At 32.3% G+C, this 17,597-nt stretch overlaps 1 long non-coding RNA gene across 1 annotated transcript in view; it reads left to right on the top strand.

Annotated features, from left to right (window-relative positions):
* The window catches only part of LOC113598842 (uncharacterized), a 29,991-nt gene extending 18,996 nt beyond the window's left edge, over positions 1–10,995 (top strand). Inside the window, exon 2 of the long non-coding RNA XR_003419587.2 lies at positions 10,815–10,995. This is a non-coding gene — a long non-coding RNA (uncharacterized LOC113598842). The remainder of the gene's footprint in view (positions 1–10,814) is intronic.
* Positions 10,996–17,597: the final 6,602 nt, after the last annotated feature.

Genomic DNA, 17,597 nt, shown 5'->3' with positions numbered 1-17,597 from the left:
GGACCCTCAACCAACTGAGCCACCCAGGCACCCGTATTGTTTACAGATTAATAGCAGTATCTGTTATTTTTGTTGCATAAATTGTGTTAATATAGATTTAAAAAATCAAATAACTTCAGATAGAAACTTTTGAAAGAGTCTTAAAAAACAGCAGTTATAGACTGAATGTTTGTGTCTCCCCAAAATTTGTATGTTGAAGACCTAAACACCAAGGAAGGGTTATAAGGGGATGAAAGGAGAAGGCAACCCAAAGGGAGAGCCCTCACCAGATATAGACATTGCTGAGACATTAATCTTAGACATGCAAACTCTAGAATTGAGAGAAAATAAATTGCAATTGTTTAAGCCACCCAGTCTAGTATTGTGTTATGGTAGCCCAAGATGACTAAGACAAATATGCAAGTCAGTATCTATACATGTCTAAATGTTTGAATGCTCATGTGTTTATTTTACCATAAGTAGGAATATGAAAGAAAGTTTTAACATTATAAATAATACAAATGTATTCAAGTATTTTGTAAAAATATTTTTAAGTGAGAAACATTCAATAATGCATTAATACAACAATTTAAATCACTCTGTGGGATTTTCAACTATGAACAGATTTTCAACTTATAAAACAACAAAATTCAGAATAGTAGTATAAATGGAAGTTGTGAAAACATATGGTAATAAATACCAATAAGGATACTCTGAGAAGGGCACCTGGGTGGCTCAGTCAGTTGAGTGTCTGACTTCAGCTTAGGTAATGATTCATAGTTTGTGAGTTCAAGCCCCACATTGGCTCTCTGCTATCAGCACAGAGCCCACTTCAGATCCTCTGTCCCCCTCTCTCTTTGCTCCTCCCTGCTCATTCTCTCTCCCTGTCTCTTTCTCTCTCCCCGCCTCAAAAATAAATAAAACATTTAAAAAAAGATACTCTGAGAAAACAGGCATTAACATTTGATCTTATTATTTCATACTTCATTATTATCCTAAATAATACAATAAGTACATATGTATGTTTTATAAAATAACTTGACCATGTGGTGGAGGTGAATTTATAATAGTAAAATAATTTATTATTAAAATATAAACCTATGTTTAAAAAATGAATGTTACATTTATAAGTATGTATAAGTATACATTTATAAGTATACATATTTGTATACATTTATATGTTTATACATTTATAAGTAAATATTTATACTTCTATTTATAAGTATATATACTTGCATTTATAAGTATATATATTTATAAGTATATATATTTATATACTTTTATAAGTATATTTAAAAGTATACATTTATAAGTATATATATTTATAAGTATATACATTTATAAGTATATATATTTGCATGTACTTAATAGTTAAAAGGTTGTTTAGACATATTATTATGTACATGATACATTTTATGTATGTATGTACAAAATAAAAAAGTAACTGGTAATATTCCATTATCCCATATTAATGTCATAATTTAATACTCAAATGAAAATCTTGTAATATAAATTCTAAACTATACCAAGTCTTCTAGCAACCTTAATGCAAAATAAAATCTTATTATTACCTAATGAATTCATAATTTACATTAAAATATCAAAATGTATTTAAGACTCATGGTTTAAAAGTTTGCAGCTATAAAACTTATTATATTGTCAGGTTTTAAATGTGAATTGACCTACGAAGTCAAATGAAAATACTTGAATACTCAATTAAAATGCTTAATGTCACTTGAAGAAGCTAGAGAATTAGTTAATATGATTAGAAATATTTTTTTAAAAGCACATTTAGTAATATATTATTGTGATGGACATAGATAATGTTCTTTTTTTGAGAAGTAGCATAAGCAGTTTTTTACTCCCTTTTAAAACTGTGTCTATGGGGCACCTTGGTGGCTCGGTCGGTTAAGCGTCCACCTTCAGCTCAGGTCATGATCTCACGGGTCGTGGGTTCTAGCCCCGTGTTGGGCTCTGTGCTGACAGCTCAGAGCCTGGAGCCTGTTTCAGATTCTGTGTCTCCCTCTCTCTCTGCCCCTCCCCTGTTCGCGCTCTGTTTCTGTCTCAAAAATAAATTAAAAAAAAATTAAAAAAATTAATAAAAAAAACTGTGTCTAAACACTTTACTCCTACCTACAATTCTGATATAAAAATTAAATCTGTTTGTTTTTAATGTAAATGATTACTTTCCACAATTACAATATTATAAAAGGACCATGAATAACAGACAAATAATCATGAATTTGACACCATTTCATTAAAAAAAAAAAAGGTTTCTTGGTGCATTCTAAAATACTGTCAAATGATTTAGTGACTTTTCTATTTTATTATGCATAGAAAAAATATCCAATATAATTATTTCAGTTGTAAAATAATGTTAAGAAATTAAACACAGTTAAAATATATAACTTATATTTAAATGGATAGCATAGAATAGCATTTTTAGGTCTTAGTTATTTAAGGCCTTGTTTACCTTGTAGTTATAAAAAAAAGTGTTTTACGTTTTTCTACAATAAAAAATCTACTGAATTTAAATATTTAATGGTTGCAGACTTCAGTGTACCACTATTTTTTTAATGATAAAAAAGTATATTATTCTATGTACAGTTGATCTAGTTACATAGATCATAGGTTTATGGAATTAGAATACAAATAATTCTTTCAAAAGATTTTCTTTCAATAAGCCTTAAAATGATAAAACATGCAATATATCATGATCAAGTATTATATGTGTTTTAATGACATCTGGATTTATATCAATTTAAAAATAGAACTTGTAGAAACATTGTTTATTAATTTTAATGAAGTATTTTAGTAAGAATTTTGACATTTAATTCATAATTTGACTTAACAAAACAACTAAACAAGAAATATTAAAATTATTTAATATTTTTCCCACAAAGTCTTCCCACAAAGATTTGGGAAATTCAATACTTAAAAAGGACAATGAAAGCTAAGTTAAAGGAACACACACACACGCTCACACACACACACACACACACGCATCTACAACAAAGAGCCTTTAAAATTAAACATGAAAATCTAGTGTATCATTATTATAAAATCACTAAGAAGGATAGTATATCAGTGTATATCATTGTATACATACTTATGATCATAAGTGATGGAGCTTCATCAATTTATCTCTCCAGGATTCATCTCCTTTTCTTAAAAAAAAAATTACTACAAGGAGTAAAGTTTCTTTACAGTTTCACTTTTGGGTTTTGTTTTTATTGTTTTTTCGGGTAGTTTTTTCTCTGGTTCTAAATAATGGTCTTGATGATGATATAAGACATACTAGATATATATTATCACATAAGTATTGCCAGGTAGTCTATAAGCAAAAAATAGAGCCAACCTAAAATTAATGAGAATTTGGCACTTATTTACCCTAAACAGAAATCAGAAAGTCTTAATAGATTGCAAAATCTCTGATTAAAAAGATAAAATTATTACATAGTATGGCTATTAAATGCTCTTAGAGATATTTTGCATTACTTTTTGAGTTGTGAGGACTTTTTTTTATAACAGGTAGTAAGATATAATTACCATGACATAAAATCCATCCTTTTAAAGTGTACAAATCAATCTTTAGGTATATTCAAAGAGTTTAGCATGCATCACCACTTTGGGAAATTATCACTAATAAAAAAAACTCCACACTGATTAGCAATTATTCCTCATTTTCCCTTATGCCCAGACCCTGGAAATTACTAATCTACTTTCTGTCTTTATGGACTTTCTATTCTGGACATTTCATATAAATGGAATCATGTAATATGGGACCTTTTATGTCTAACTTCTCTTCCTTAGCACAATGTTTTGTTTTGTTTTTCTTTTTAAGATCCCTCCATGCTATATTATGTATAGTTACGTATCACAGAGTTCAACTTATCTGTTTCATCCTGCTTTCTTCACTCCTTCCTAAGTACTGTTGCAGAGTACTCTCCAATAAACACTGTGTATGTGAATCTCTTTCTCTGAATTGTTTCCAGGGAACTTGGCCTTGGACACAGAGTACATAGAATTAACCTGACAAAAAGAAAACAAGGAGTTGTCCCAGTAGCCATTAGCCACCTCAATATGCTTTCTGTAACACTTAGCTTAATTTGTTTTATTATTACAGCACACCAGCCCTACAAAGCATGTGTTTACTTCATATTTCAATTCACTTTAGTGTAGTGGTTGAGGGAACTGGCTCTGAAGATAGACAGATCTGGGTGTGAATGCCAGCTGCACCTCTCACTAGATCTGTAGTTACACACTGCCTTCATGAGAATTTGATGGCAACCTTTAACATATATAAACCTATCAGCATAACACCTGACATATAAAAGTAATAAAATCAGTGTTAGTTGTACCTATTATTAGTAGTAACTAAAAATGAATACAACAAAGTATTCATAATTTTAAAAATTAATATTAGTGGACATAAAATCTCTATAGTTAGATGAACGGTCTTTCCATTACATACAAGGTATTTGCCTAAGGAAGTTAATATATTTTATTCAGATTTCATATTCCAAGGTTTTTAAATTTGCTGTTTTAATACAATTTTAATTTTAAAATATCCCTCTGTGCTATTGGGGATAGAAGAAATGCACTAAAAGTACATGATAGGGTTTTGCAAGTATTGGCCTCTCCTAGCCACGTTTCATAATTACAGGCTCCAACTTAATAAAAGTTTATTGCTGTTAGGTTTTCATCCAAAGTGTAATATTTCATCCAGAGTGTAGAGTGTTACAGTTGGCTGGTTTGTTTGAAGTATTTTTTGTTTGTTTTGTTTTGTTTTGCTTAGATTATAACATTAAAGCATAGAATCTTTGGTATAATGTATGTCATTTTCCCTCTAATTTAAATAATAGACAACTAAAAATCCATGGATGATAAGGAAAGTAAAAGATCACAAGAAACATAACAGCAAGGGAAACTGTTTAAGAAAATGAGTTGTCACCTTCGGGCCCTCATTTTAAGGTTGTTCTGATAATGGAACCAGGAACTTGTAAAAGACTAGATCAATCATCATTTCAATTAAATTTGTAACTACCTGGTTTAAGAAGTATAGTCTTATTATGTTTCAATTATAATTATGTCTACTTGATGCTTAAAATTGACACATTTTGTTAAACAGTAAAAATTGTATTTTCAAATTATTATAGTTATGAATTATTCTAGTTATGCAAGAAATTAGCGGGGTGCCTGGGTGGCTCAGTCAGTTCAGTGTCAGTTAGCTCAGGTCATGATCTCATGGCTTGTGGGTTAGGGCCCCACATCGGGCCCTGTGCTGGTATCTCAGAGCCTGGAGCCTGCTTTGGATTCTGTGTCTCCCTTTCTCTCTGCCCCCTCCCGTGCTTGCGCTCTGTGTGTGTGTGTGTGTGTGTGTGTGTGTGTGTGTGTGTGTGTGTCTCTCTCTCTCTCTCTCAAAAAGGAACCATTAAAAAAGTAAATTAGAAAAAATTTTCTTTATTTTTATTGAAATTATTCTGCATTATAAAATAACAATGCATACCATTTTTATAAGTTTAATCACAGTATGACTGTACTTTCAGTTGTATTAGAGGCATTGCTGACTAAAAATAATGTTTTATACCAAGACTAAATTGAAATATTTAATTAATTAATTTAATTTAATTGAAATATTTTCTCATTTCTTTCTAATTTTTTCATCTTTATCTTTTAAATTTTTTTAACTTTTTTTTATTTATTTTTGAGACAGAGAGAGACAGAGCATGAACGGGGGAGGGGCAGAGAGAGAGGGAGACACAGAATCGGAAGCAAGCTTCAGGCTCTGAGCCATCAGCCCAGAACGTGACGCGGGGCTCGAACTCACGGACCGTGAGATCGTGACCTGAGCTGAAGTCGGCCACTTAACCGACTGAGCCACCCAGGCGCCCCTCATCTTTATCTTTTAACTTATAACTTTAATCTTGTAATTTTAACTTTTTATATTATAGTCTAACCTTTTTATTTCACCCTTTTTGTTTCAACAAGTATTTCCAAAACTGCTCTTACTCTTACACGTTATTTTCAATAAATATGGAGATGAAAATATGAAAAAAAATGGTGCCTAAAATGTTCTTATTTGTTCTGAATTGGATTTCTTAATTATAATTAATGAGATATCAGTTGTCATTACAACCAGATAGGTAAGAAAGTAGAGATTAGATGCAAATAAAATATAGATAATTCAAAGCAATGTGACATTTTAAAATTGTCATTTTTATACATCATTTGAGACTTTTTTATAAGAACTACTAGTAGGTATAAATATGATTTAGTCATTCATCATTCAAATATTTCTGCATGATTTTTTAATTCGAACCTTATATGTTTGAATGTTACATTACATTGCTACGACATTTGAAAACTCAACACATCTAACTAAATATGTTGGTTCACTTGAAACTATATCCAGTTCTTGACTTAATATGCCCTAATTAATATGATGACATTAACTTATTTTCTAAAAACATTGGCTTACTTGGGGATTAGGAAATATATAACAAGTTGTTATATCAACTAAGCATTCTTATACAAATACAAAAATATTAAAAAATACATGTAAATACCTGGCTATCTTATTATAAGCTACTACATGATGTACCCAGTGTAAATTCTAATTACCAAATTCAGTTATATTTTAAGTTGTTTTTAATTAAAAAAAAATTTTTTTTATGTTTATTATTTTTGAGAGGGAGAGACAGAGAACAAGCAGGGGAGGGGCGGAGAGAGGGAGACACAGAATCGGAAGCAGGCTCCAGGATCTGAGCGCTCAGCACAGAGCCCAACAAGGAGCTCCAATTCAAAGACCGCGAGATCATGACCTGAGCCGAAGTCTGCCGCCCAACCGACTGGGCTACCCAGGCTCCCCAAGTTGTTTTTAATTTTTAAAATAAAATGCTACATTACTTTTATGAGATGGTATACAAGGATTTAGCACTACTTTTCAAAAGGATTATAAAATTTGATAATGTTTGTATAAAGTAAACCAGTTATACCTAAAGTTACTTTAATACAATAGAGATATTAGTTTGTTACTCAATTAAATTGAGTTCACTTATTTTATTTAATCAGTGTGCTTTAACCATCTTGAAGCTTAGGTTGTGCCTTTTGATGTCCATTGGAGTTTCCAATAACTTGAGATTCTATCCAGTTGTTAAAGGTATATGTAAGGGTCATATTTTTAACTTTTATTTCCATCTCCAATTTTATATGCAATAAGAGTGTACAGGAGTAATTTTATTGCTTTGTCTTACGTATTAATTGGGCACATTTTGATTCTTTTTTTCCATGAATTGTGTGGGGTTTTTTGTAAATCTCATTGATAATACATTTTTATAAGTTTATATAAAACTCAGTAAAGCATAAAATATTTTGATAACTTTGAAGTGTTTGATGAGGCTATTCTTTTCATTTTCACTGAGTTTAATGGAATATCCCTGTAATCTTATATTTTCATATTTGTCATTTTTCCTTACATGTTTTCTTTACTCATTCTAAGCCACAAAGTCAAATTCTGAGTAGACTGAATAATTCAATTTTAAAGTATTTTTTTATTCACTACAGAATGCACATAACAATATTTGCTGAGAACATATTACTGTCAGAAACTCATTTAGGCATTAAAGATAGAATTGTTAACATTTAATTAATAACGAAATTTTATGGTTTCATTCTATCACAGAATTAACAAAATATTTATTTATAAATTCACTGAGGGGTCACACATCACTATTCTCTACATCAGTGAAAATAATCTAACACCTGCTATTGGTGTCATGGCACACATGAGTGAGAATTTCTATTTCCTTTGATTTTTTTAAAAATGAGGTCCCATAATTCAATTGCATTTGTGTATCATTTTTCCAAACTCTTTTTGAAATGAGCCCGTATTACTTAGATTATTTAGTCATTCCAGTCATGATGATTAAGATAATTTTTTATGTAAGAATACTGTTTATTTTCTAGCTTCCCTTTTGTGTTTTTATACACACAACTTGGTGCTTGCTATTTTTATTACATTAAACTGTTCACAAAGTTTTCACATGATGTCTTAATTTGTGTGTAAATATGTCCTCTATAACTTTTAATTTTCTTTTCTGTCATTATGCAGAATTTATATCTCATAATGTGATAGAAACACCCATCACAGAAGAAGGTGAATTTACTTACTAGAGATACATCTAACTAGATGGATTCCCAATATTCAAGCAATGTTAATGGCAGGCACTGTAGTGCATGACTGCTGGAAATCAAACAAACTCATGTTTACATATTCATTTCCAGAATTCATCTGCTTAAACATCTTGTCCCTGATTACATAAACAATTTAATGTCACAAAGTTTTCACAGATATATTCCAACTGCTATAGATGTGCACATTATGAAAATGTTAACATTATCCCCTGGAAGGAAAAACAGCTCAATTATTTGTTACAGTCTCTTTTAAAGTAAATAGTTGGCTTTTACTTTTTTTCTTTTTTTTTTGAAGAATTTTCTGGGGAAAAAAAAAAACAGTGAACAATGAAGAAAAAGGAAAATGAGAAAGTATTTAATGTATATTCTCAGTTTTAAATATTTGTTTCATTGAGGTATGAAAATTGAATATCATTAACAGTATCTTTTCATCTGGTTAGTATGTATTACATTTTCTTATTTTCTAAATCATAGTATTATCAATTCTAATGTGATTTCACCTTTCCATTTAAGTCATGATGTAAGAATCTTGGCATCTGGTGCTTCTTACTTTATTCCAAGTTAAGGTCAGAGTTCAGTGTTTCTCAAGCAATGTGTTTAGCTTCTCTAGAATTCTGCTTTTATTCAAAAGGTAATCCTAAAAAAAGACATTTTTAATCAGTTATGTTCATTAAATCATTTTCATGGAAATAACTTAGTACTACAAAGTAATTTAAGGACATACGTTAGTTTTGACCGAGTGAAGGCCAAATACCATAGCATAATTTTTTTTAATAAATAAATTATTGTAATTTAAAAAGGGTAATATAGGGATGGTTTGTTCTTTACTTAGTATATGTTAGATAAATAAGCCACAAAATAAGTCACTTTCTATTCAACACAACAACATATATCATATATTTTTAATGTTGTATTTTGCATCATTTGTACTAATTTTGGATATTTTTATTAATTTTCTGTTAAAGTATAATTTTTCAGCTATATTTATGCTTTCAGTTATATAAATAATATAGTAAGAAAACCTAATTTAAGACCATATGAGCGTTCAAAATTTTACTTATTATTTAAAGACACTCATGCATGATTCAACTTATTATGAACTTGGAAGTTATCAGTGTTGATTTGTAAGTATTGGGCACTTCTATCTTAAAGGGCATCAAGGTTGTCAAGTCTCAGAAATTCTGTATAACATATTATCTACTTCTTTAGCCATGTAGCTGGGAATGGGTAAACATGGATGAAAAATGGTATGATGGGGAGGTCTATTGCATTCATAATCTGACAATATCAGAGTATACACAGAGGAAACTTGTTTTTCAATATTTTTCTGATTCCTCCTTACCATCTCAACTGAAAAGTAGTAGATTTACTGAAATCTTCTATCAGGCTTTATTTTCTAAACAAGGAATTTATTATAGAGCCCCATTTTTAAGGGGAAAGATATCATGATAGGAACTTGAATGTATGACCCCCTCTGTGTATAGCATCTCTTCTACAATTGGCTCCTGAGAGAGGGGATTTTACATGAATAGAAGTTTACAGGCCTCTAAACAAATATGTGCTCTCTAAGCAAATACCTAAATAAAATTAAATAATCTATTTTTAGATTTTATGTATATTTTACTTTGCTGTCTTTTTTAGCTCTTCTACGTGTTCATCTCACAGGATGCAATGTAGCCAAAGTCAAAGTGTTCACTCTAACAAGCCCCTGCTCTCATGACTTTTTCTTCACTTCATAAGTGACAGACAACTAAGAAGTCCTTTTCTTCTTTGGATTTTTTCTTTATATATTGCACCCTCACAGCATATATATTTAATTTCTATTAATAATACCAAAAATAATAAAAAAGAACCCAGAGGTGAGCATGATATCTTGAAAAATGAGTGTTTAATATCCTTTTACCTCAGTCAAGGACTTTTATGTTGACATTCAGAGGAGTACTTAAGACATTTACAGAAATGAAAAGTTATGATATTTGTGTTAGTCCGCTAGGGCTGCCACAACAAAATACCATAGACTGAGTGACTCAACCACAAAAATTTATTTCTCACGGTACTGGAATCTAGGGATCCAAGATCAGGGTATCATCAGAATTGATTTCTCCTAAGCCCTGTCTCCTTGACCTGCAAGAGTGCTGTCTTGTTGTGTCTTTACATGGCCTTTTTTCTGGGCATACACATCCCTGGTATCTCTTCCTTTTCTTACAAGAACATCAGTCATCTTAGATTAGGGCCTCACTCCTATGACCTCATTCAACCTTAATTATTTCTTTAAGGTTCTATCTCCAAAATAGTCACATTGAAGTTTAAGCCTTCAATATATAAATTTGGTGGTGAGGAGGCATAATCTATTCCAGAAAAATACTCCTTCAGAGTTAATGTGACAACTGGTTAAAGGATGAGAAAACATTGAGGTGATATTTTGTGTTGTATGCACATGTGTTTTTCTTCTATGTAATGTGGTCAGAACACACAAGATGCTCAGAAATCTTTTTTTCTAACTGTAGGCATAAGAATATTACATTTCCTAGTCCCCATGACATTTAGGCAAATTCTTTCCAGTGAACTTGGGTAGAAGAGATGTATATCACCTTGGACTAAGCTAATACATCTTCTTTTCTTTCTCTCTTTCTCCATAGACAAGATCAAAGCAACATATCCAGTATATGACTAGAAGAGACCTGGGAAGATGGAAATGCCACAAGAAGGAGGACACAAGAGTCCCTAAGTCTCCATATAAAGGTGCTTGGCAATTCCCTATTTGACTGTGTATATATATGATGACATCTCATTTTGAATAACAACCAAAATTTCACGTGGTTTGTTATGTTATTTTTACCTTGAATTATAGTACTTTTCTAACAAAGACTAAAATGTGTGGTATTGGTTTAATATTCAGAAAATTGGCAGCAAAGTAAGTTTTAGTGTTTTAGTGTTTAGAAAGTTTTAGTGTTTAGAAAGATGGCAGTCCATGTTATGTGGTGATAATATATTGCTTAAAACCCCTCTCATCTCCCATAACCTGGGAAGTAAACCACATACATACTGAATTGGTGGATATATAAGAAGAAAGTGGAAAATTAAAATTCATAGTGTTTTTGGATTATTATTGGTTGTACTTGGCAAGATATTCCTATGGAAGATGAGTTCTGAAAGGACCAACCAGTTTGTAAGCAGACATGAAAGGGAAAGATCTTCATGGTATTTGCAAGGGTGGTAATGTTAACTGAATCTAGATACAGCAAAGAATTAAAATACAAAGTTTGGTACAATAAAAGCCAAAGAAACATTTTGTTAAATAATGTGACTGAATGCAAAGATCCAACTTTAAATGGTTTCTCAAAGTTAGGTGACTTCAAGGTAGCAGTCATTATGTTGTGGAAAAAAAAATACAAAACAAAACATAAGGGCTAAAGTTCTGCCTAACCAAAAACTATGAGTATGATTTCTTAACTATGGAGCCAGATGGAAGGAAATAGATAAGTTGCAGATTAAAATTTTGGAGGGTTTGCACCAAGTGTGATTTATACCTGGTATGCAGGGCTGGTTCAATGTCCTCAGAACAATCATATTGATTCATTACATCAATAAAAGAAAGGACAAGAACCACATGATCCCCTCAATAGATGCAGAGAAAGCATTTGACAAAATACAGCATCGTTTCTCGATAAAAACCCTTAAGAAAGTAGGGATAGAAATATCATACCTCAAGATCATAAAAACCGTATATGAAAGACCCCCGCTAATATCATCCTCAGTGGGGAAAAACTGAGAGCTTTCCCCCTAAGGTCAAAATTTTGGAGGGCAAATAAATAAGCCCAGAAACAAAACAAAACAAAACAACACCTTAACTCTTTCAAACTTGAAACAACTCTTGGTTCTTCAATCTTACAAAATGTTTCAAAGACTGGGAACTCAGCTAAGGGCTGTGAGGAACAGTGGAGAGGAAAATTTCTATTAGAGAGAAAAATTAGGAAACTTCCTATACATCAAGAGTAAGATTCCCAGAATATTAATGGACTATAATATACAATGTCTGGCCATGATGATGAGAATCACATATCAATTGGAAATCCTGGGCTTTGAATAGCATGTAATGACTGTATGGGACTTTGTGGTATCTTTAGGTTAGGGATAATGTATCCCGTATGTTGTTGAAAGAGTAAAACAGTAATTAGATTATCAAAAAACTAAGAGACTGGCTAGATTTTTAAAATCTAGGACTTCAGTTTAGTCTACAGATATAATAAGATAGTGGTGTTAAAAGTTGAAATGAGTAAGGACTACTGAATCACTAGAGGGGGTGTACCTGAAGACCTAGACATGCTAAGAATTAAAACAACCTTTATTTTATTAAGCCACTAAGATATTCGGTCACTTTGTTCCATCATCTACTGTGAATCGTCCTAAAAAATATATATTACCAAATTTTCTAGTATTCATTTTTCCATCAAATACTTTTCTTCCTTTCAGTGTTAGTTTTTTTTTTTTTAATTCATCACCTCCCCTACAGCCATAATATATTATCCCTAGGGAAAATAGAGAAAGAGACTTCTATTTTACTTTTTAATTATTGACTTTTGTTGAGAAATTGTCAACAGTTGTTCATTAGAACCATGTATCTCTAGACATTGACTCATTACAGGTTCTTTAATATCATATATGCAGAAAGAATAAATTGGAAATAAAGTCTAATTATAACTATAATGAGTGACTGCATTGACTTAAGGAGTTGTCAAAATATTTAAACGGGGCCAGAGAAGAAAACAATATGCATACAGTCTTGATGGATACTGGGGAAAATAGTCAGAGCTGTGTGGTATTTTTTTTTCTTTGTTAGTATGTACTCAAGAAAATTCCTTTTACCTGAAGAAGCACAGCTATTTAAGAACAATACATGACCCTTAATTTTTGTTTGCTCTTCCGCAGTATACACATGGACTGTGTCAAACTGTGAAATAAAGACAGTTTTTGTTTTTGTTTCATAATACTTGTATTGGAAAGAGCAGTGATTTACTGCTCCTTCAAGTTCTTGAATGTGAAGAGGTGTAAAAAAGTTGAGAAAGAAGAGGTGAGCTGCTGGGATGAGGTGGAGGTTGCAGGAGGTTTCTGGGAAGGCCCACAGGAGATGGAGTCCTTGCCATGCCAAATCATATTAAAATTAGTCCTGCCACTGCTTTTTCTTTTCTCCCTTTCTTCATGGGAGCCTGAGCCAGCCATGTTTTTTTATGTTCTGTGTTCTTCATGTGGAAATCAGAAACCTTTCTCTGTGTCCTTACTGTAAGGGGTACATTTCAAGCTCCCTTAAGAACTTTCTTTTCGTCTACTATTCCATTGCAATGTAGGGTTTTTTGTTGTTGTTGTTTGTTTGTTTGTTTCCCTCGTAAGCCAAGAGGGAGAAGAGACGGCAAGTTCCTATTCTTCTAGATATGAAAATTCTTCAAGAGCAGGTATCACTGAATCATCTTCACTGGACCAATGTAGAGGAAAGAGAGAAAGTTCAGGCCAACTTACAGAATATAGAACTTTCTTTTGAATTTTCAGATTTTTCTTTCTGTGGGCTGATTCTGGTAGTGGACTGAGTGATAAAGATTTTTACTGTGATCATTTTATAAACACAGGAGTGGGGCAAAGAACTTGCAGTTCTTTAGGACTCTCTTTGGAATATGGAGATGCTAATTGCCTATTTTCCCCAATTTCGTGGCTTTATCTGAAATTCTAAAATAAGAAAAAAATAAATCTTCTTATTCAAAACACTTGATCTCTCACAATACCGGCGATTAAATCTGCAGACACTTCTTGAATCAGATATTTCCTCCAAGATTCTACTTATATGGTATATCTGGGTTTTGTTTTGTTTTATTCTTATTTGATTTGATTATATGTTTTTGTTTTGTTTAGTTTTCCTTTATGCATACAGCCATGAGAGAAGTATTTGTTTGATTTGTTTGTTTGCTTTCCCAATTAACAGTGAATAAGTTATTTAATTCTCTGCCTTCTCAGTTGTAATATGAAGATAACATGTATGCTAAAGTGTTGGTATGAAGAGAATAGAAATAACCTGTGTGTAGTTTCTGCTAAATAGTACAAACTTCATAAGACAAGACCAATATGATTTATTTTGTCATGGTCAGTTTCCCCCCCTCATCATCTGGCACAGTACCTTCTACAGACTAAGTAATCAATTAAAGGCTGGCAAATGATTGAATGAATAACAATTCACGTATGTTTTATTGGAGAAGTAACATTATCATATTATTACCCCTTATAGATTGTTAGGTTTCAGCTTAATAGCCTACATAAGACTACCTTTACAGGACAAGTAATGTCTTGTAATATAAATACTTAAAAGCAAGAATCAATGAAAGAAAATACTGTTACTTTGGACTCATTATTGCCAGGGCGTAAAATAGGTGTGCTTCGTGGGATTCTGCATATCCCAGGGTACAGGGAGTAGCTTGGACACAACACAGTGCAAAGTGAAACAGAATTTGAAGTTAAAGAGTTAACATCATCCCCTTTAATTTTCTATTTTCTTTCCTATAGACTAGCATCACTTGCAGACTTTTTATTGTTATATTAATATTGACGAGATGGAAGGACTGGAAAATCAAATGCTTTGCTATTAAAAAACAATAAATTTGGTCATTTTAAAACAATATGGCACTGTCATGATTGGGTTTTTAGTAATTTGGTGCTTCATTCTTCACAGTGTTTATTTGAGGTTCTCCTTAAAATTCCATATCTTTCAGCTAATAGTAAAGAAAAGTAATTCAGATCTCTTAAGAACACATGTATGTCAAAAGCAGCAACTATTGCCATGTTACAGCCAGCATTCCAGTGATCAGTTAATATAACATTAAAGTTTCTCAGAAGACTGAATTGTTTAAGAGGGATAGAGTAAGAGTTAGCAATAGCTTTACTTTCATGACATTATCTTTCCAATTCAGTTTCACCAAACTAGAAGATGAATGTGTGTTAAGGCAAATTTATCAGATTATCTAACCTACAAACACCAACGGGCAATGACTACTACTTCTGGAATAATGTCATGGTACCAGTATGGGATCACTCTCTTTTTTTTCTTACCGTGTTTTAAAATTACCCCTGGATTTGAAGTTGAATTTTATTCTTGTGCATCAGTAAAGATTTAAGTACAAAAGCATTTTTAAAGTTAAGGTTCTTGTAGTTTTGATTATTTGAGACGTTCCTATTCCACTGTCTAGTTACCTAGGAAACAACCATGTGACAGAGTTGGACTCCTATTATCTAAGTCCCACTTGCTTTCCTTATATTTGTTTAGTACTTTGTAATACAGACAGCTATTGCTAGTTTGCTCCAATATTCATATCAAAAATGGTTTAGGTAGCTTTGTGATGTTTGTATGCTCTGACTACTCATAGGTGTATTATAATTTCCAGTTATTTTGCTTCTTTTTATACTGCATTACTGCATATTGATTTGCATCAAAGTAGGGTTTATTATGCAGGGTATGGTTTATTATGTTGCTGATGCATCATATTTAAACAGCAATGAAAATTAACTGCAGTGCATGCTCAGCAGCTAATTTTCAAACTCAGAGCTTTTGGGGATATGCTGGTCACCCATATATTTATAAGGCAAGAAGATTTAGCCAGTTTATTGCTGACCTTTCATGCTATTTTGTGAATGTTTTTACGATGCCATTAAACTAGTTTGTAAATACTGGATTGAATACTAAAGCTCAGTTGGCTGTTCCTTTAGGGCAGAGAAAATGCATTACTGACTGGGGAACTGAGACTAACAATGCATGTGGTCAACTTTTGTACATCTGTAGAATCAGAAGAAAGTGTAGATAACTTAAATATGTGTAACTAGAGATACATACACGTTTTGATTTAAATTTATATGTTTCTGAAATTCAAAACATGTACTACTTCAAGCAGAATATTTAAATCTCTCTCTAAAATTTCTCTAGAGTGTTTGTGTCTTTGTAGTCCTGTTTAGTATCTTTACCAAACCTGTTTTTAGAAAGAGATCAATTAATTAACTATCAAAACAGATAATAGGGGACCAGCATAATGCAAAGATCAAAGACATGTCAGACTTGCTGACTTTTATAATGCACATAACAAGTGAGTTATTTCTATATTATGGTAAGGTTTACTTATGCGATTGCATTTCCACAAAAATGCTAGCTGACAATGAGCTACCAAATGCCCTGAAAAATATCAAAGCAACCGTATTTGCTTGAGTAGTCCTGCTGTATAAATTGCCATCTCCTTCATTTTCTTTACTGGCTGTTACCAGTTTACATTTCCATCAAGAGTATACAAGTGCTCCCTTTTCACCACATACTTGCCACACATACTTGCCACCACATACTTGTTGTGTCTTGTCTTTTTGATAATAGACACGCTAACATGGTGAGGGAATATCTCATTGCATTTTTTAAAATTTTTTAAAGTTTATTTATTTTGAGAGAGAGAGAGAGCAAGAGTACGCATGTGTGCATATGCATGGCGAGGAGCATATATAGAGAGAGAAAGAGGAAAGAAAGAATCCCAAGCAGGCTCCCCACTGTCAGTACAGAGATGGGTGCCAGGCTGAATCTCACGAACCATGAGATCATGACCTGATCCTAAATCAAGTGTTGGATGCTTAACCTAATGAGCCAACCAGGCACCCTCACTGTGGTTTTGATTTGCATTTCCCTGATAATTAGAGATTATCATGTATCATATAACTGTTCATCATTTGTATGTCTTCTTTGGGAAAATGTCTATTCAGATTCTTTGTCCATTTAAAAAAATATTTAATGTTTATTTACTTTTGAGAGAGAGAGAGAGAGAGACAGAATCTGAGTTTACCTGTCTCTCTGCCCCCTAAAGCACACTCCAGGCTCCAAGCTGTCAGCCAAGAGCCTGATGTGGGGCTTGAACTCGTGAATGCATGAGATCATGACCTGAGCCGAAGTCAGATGCTTAACCAACTGAGCCACCCAGGCGCCCCTGCCCATTTTTAATTGGGCTATTGAGGTTTTTGTTTGTTCAGTTGTATGAATACTTTGTATGTTTTCTAATATTAATCCCTTATTAGATAGATGATTTGTAAATATTTTCTCCCATTCCATAGGTTGCCTTTTCATTTTGTTGATGATTTCCTTTGCTATAAAGCATAATACCATCTAAATCCATGCATGCTGTCACAAATGGCAAAATTTCATTCTTTTTTATGGCTAATATTCCTTTCAGTGTGTGTGTGTGTGTGTCTGTGTGTCTGTGTGTGTGTGTGTGTGTGTGTACATCTTCTTCATCAAGTCATCTATCTGTGGATATTTAGGTTGCTTCCATATCATAGCCATTGTCAATAGTGCTGCAATGAACATAACGGTGCATATATTTTTCAACTTGGTGTTTTCCTTTGATCCAGATAAAAACCCA

This window comes from Acinonyx jubatus, chromosome B1, assembly GCF_027475565.1.
Source record: "Acinonyx jubatus isolate Ajub_Pintada_27869175 chromosome B1, VMU_Ajub_asm_v1.0, whole genome shotgun sequence".
Taxonomy (NCBI): domain Eukaryota; kingdom Metazoa; phylum Chordata; class Mammalia; order Carnivora; family Felidae; genus Acinonyx; species Acinonyx jubatus.
The sequence above is the reverse complement of the archived record's forward strand: the minus strand, read 5'-3'. Positions and strand labels throughout refer to the sequence as shown.